The following is a 3,890-nucleotide window of genomic DNA, read 5'->3' on the forward strand; positions in this document are numbered from 1 at the left end:
AACCAAGATCTATCTGACATCAGCAATGATATCCCTCCTTCCAGGTCTTCTTCGGAATCCAACTTGAACTTCTAGCAGTTCTCTGTCAATAATTTGCTGCAACCATTTTTGAATTATCTTCAGAAAAATTTAACTTGCCTGTGATATTAATGACATTGATTGATAATTTCTCCATTCTGTTGGATCACCCTTCCTTGGAATGGGCACAAATATGGATTTCTTCCTTGTTGACCACGTAAGTGTCTTCCACCACTCCTTTGTCAAGCTGTCATACTGTGGTGGCTTGCATGCTGATGTGGTGCTGGAAGCTATGCCACCAGTATTTCAGAGACCAGCAGGGTCACCTGTGGTGGGCAGCTTTCAGTGGCATTTCCAGACAAAGACAAACTAGGAAGAAGGAAGTGGCAGTCCACTTCTGAAAAAAACTGTCCACCGAAAACCTTATGAACAGAAATGAGCAGGTTTATAGGCTAGAGAAAAAGAACCAATAAAGAGGGAGATGTTGGAAATGTGGAGGGAAGCAGAAATGCAATGTCTTAGAGGAGAGCTATGGTGATGTGTCATGAGTGCATTCCTATGATGGGGGCACACTTGAGGCGGGGAGCTTCAGGAACATGATGAAGTGGACATTAGAACTCTGTGAAGGCAGAAAATAAACTCTACCTTTGTAGAGATGGTAACCCTCACTATGGAACTAGGCTGGCTAGGGAAAGAGGTGAAATCATGGAGGATAAGAAGTGGGGGAACTGGAAGTCCATCACACTGGGAAGAACAGAAAGGTTGGAGACTTTGGAGTCAATTTAACACTTGATTGATTTAAAAAGAAAGAAAAGAAAATCCAGGGTGTGATCTTGATCGTGTTAAGTATGAGGTGGAATAGATCAACATGTATTTTTTAAGTTTTAAGTTTAAAGCAGGAAGATCAAATATGTTTTGTCTCAGGAAGTGTTACATGATGATAAAGATTCTGAGGATCCATCTACTTTCAATGGAAAAGTGTGCCAAAATCAATGAGTGTTATCTACCCTGAGGGAGTGGAAACAGGAACATATGGCAAGTTTTTGCCACTTCTTCCCTACGCTATCTACATGGATATTGAAATCACCCAGAATGAGAATGAGGGCCTTAGAGAGAAGAGCAATAAGGTGAAACAGGAACCAAAGTCCTAAATGAAAGGGATATTAGAGGGTAGCAACCAGTTGCGTGAACCTCAAAGAAGAGGGATTTCTTCATGATAGCATAAGTAATGACCTGGAAGCAACAGGGAATTAACAAAATACTGACAAAATATGAGAAGTGAGCAGTTCTGCTACAGTAAGGGAAATGGTACCTTAAGGAGGAATCCAGGTTTCCATTAAGACTAGTATCTAATACCCCATGGGAAAATACCCTAACGAAACCATTGAACTATTCTTTATAACATGGCCTCTTTGGGCTTACCAGGAGAAAACCTGGTTTAGGTCTATGCATAAGTCATTGAGGTATATCAGAATAGGAATTCAATCTTGCATGGATACGTGGTTAAAAACCTTATCTTCTGAAAAACACTACTCTGAAATAGTGTTCCTTGCTTCAAAACCTTCCACTGAAAGCCCACATTCCTTGGTCTTAAGCTAATTTTCATTTTCTCCCATAACTTCCCTAATTTTCTGCTCTAAACAGGCTGATATGTTCACAGCTAACACCTATTCCCACCTTCTCAGGCTCATTCACACTTTTCAGCGTCATCCCCAGCTCAGTGGCCTTGTTTCTTTCTAGCCATTAAATTTCTTCCATGACCATCCAAGCCCAGTTCATTTCCCAATCACTTCATGAAGTCTCTTCCTGTTAGTACAGAAATGTGACATTTTTCTCCCTGTAATTATTTGCACCATTTATTCCTCCATGTGTGATTTTTGTTTATTTGCTTCACTAACAACCATATTAGACACTTGAATGCAACAACTCATATCTCCTATTTCTTTTCATCCCCCACAGTACCCCGCATATAATGTTGTTACTTGCCCTCGAGTCAGCTCTGACTCCTAGTGACTTTATGGACAACAAAATGAAACATTGCCTGATCCTGTGCCATCCACTAAATCACTAGTATATTTGAGCCCATTGTTGCAGCCACTTTAGTAATCAAGTCATGCAGAGTTTCTCTTATTTTTACTGACCCACCCCTATATCATAGACAGTAAATAACTGATGAATGAATGAGTGAATTAATTCAGTTGCCATCAAGTGGGATTCAACTCTTGGTGACCTCATGTGTGTCAGAGTAGAACTATGCTCCACAGGGACTCCAAAAACCAAAACCAAACTCACTGCCATCAATTCGATTCTGACTCATAGTGACCCCATTGGGCTTCCAAGGCTGTAAATCTTTACAGAAGTATTGCTTCATCTTTCTTCCATAAAGCAGCTGGTGGGTCTGAATCATCGACTTTTTGGTTAGTAGTCAAATGCCTTAACCACTGAACTACCAGAGATCCTTATAGGGTTTCAAGTAGCTGATATTTTGAAAGTAGATCACTAGGTTTTTCTTCTAATATGTCTCTGGAAGGACTTGAACTGCTAACCTTTTGCTTAGCAGCAGAGTGTGTTAACCATCTGCACCATCCAGGGTTTCCTGGATTTCTTCCTCCCTAAATGTTTTTACCTTCTTAAAAGGATGGAGGGAGCTCTGAACCATAGATTCTAAAACGATTCCAATGGGGAGAGAGGTAGAAACTCAAGCTTAATCCAGATACCTGCAGAGAGGTTGTTAGTTGAAAGGTGGGTGCTAAAACGATATAAAGCACAAGGGTGGGGTGGGTGCACCTTCTCCCCCAGATTTGAAGAGTATCTCATCAAGCACACTACAGCGTGTGCAGCGCTTTTGGCAAGCTCCCATTATCCCATCACTCTCTCAGATGGTGGGCAGTGGAATCGATATTCCCAAGGCTTTAAAAAGCTCCCAAATGTTGTGCTGCCATTCATTCAACAACAGGGGGAGAAATCAGAGAGGAAAAAAACTGATGTTGGCTTCTTATTTTGCTTATGTTGTTAAAAGCCGCTCTGATGCCGTGGTTCTGGAATAGGTCCCCTCTTTCTTTGAAAGCATGCTGTGTGATAGACTGTCATTTGTCCCCTGCCTCCAGAAGAGCCAGCTGGCAGCTAAGTGCTAAAGCCAGTGACTTGCATGTGTTTTTCTGACATTTAACAAATGGGAACAGCTTGCAAATCTGCATTAACTCACTCTGTCTCACAAATAATCAGGGCCACACTGGGAACATTAGCTCCGACACAAAAGAGTGAGAGGCTTGGGGGAAGAGGGGGGACAGAAAACAAGTCAGCAAATAAGGGATGTTTTAACGAAGGGATGAGTGTAACATTCTGGTTCAGAGAGAAGAGTTTTGAAGTCATTTTTGTTTTTCAACAAGCCACTGCTAATGGTGCTAAATCCGTCTGTCAAGGCCCAGCTTTGCAGCTTGAAGTCATCTTGCCTGCACCTCACAAATCCTGATCTGTCGGTTGCTTCCATTTTGCAAATAGCATTTCAAATTCCTTATGCTTCAGAGCCAACATCTCTCAAAGAGATTGTGTTTGGCCACAAGTGGACTTTTCTAGAGCCACACCACACAATCACATAGCCATACTTTCTCTGACATTGAATAAAAGACTTCAGAAAGATATCACGGTTAAAAGGTCACGCATGGACATACATTTGCTGCAAAGTTGTCATATGTATATGCAGGTGTCTCCTCTATATAATCATAACTCCACAAATTGGGGTACAAGCTCATGTTAGCCCTGTGGATTTAGGATAAATTTAGGAGACTTTTGTTCTCATTAAGAGTCATTTGGCATTTGAGGATAGGCACTATGAGTCCCCAAATGTTTCATTCCACTTAGAAGATAGTTGG

The sequence above is a fragment of the Orycteropus afer genome, unplaced genomic scaffold (genome assembly GCF_000298275.1).
Source record: "Orycteropus afer afer isolate SDZICR_OR568_19922 unplaced genomic scaffold, OryAfe1.0 scaffold00161, whole genome shotgun sequence".
NCBI classification, from domain to species: Eukaryota; Metazoa; Chordata; class Mammalia; order Tubulidentata; family Orycteropodidae; genus Orycteropus; species Orycteropus afer.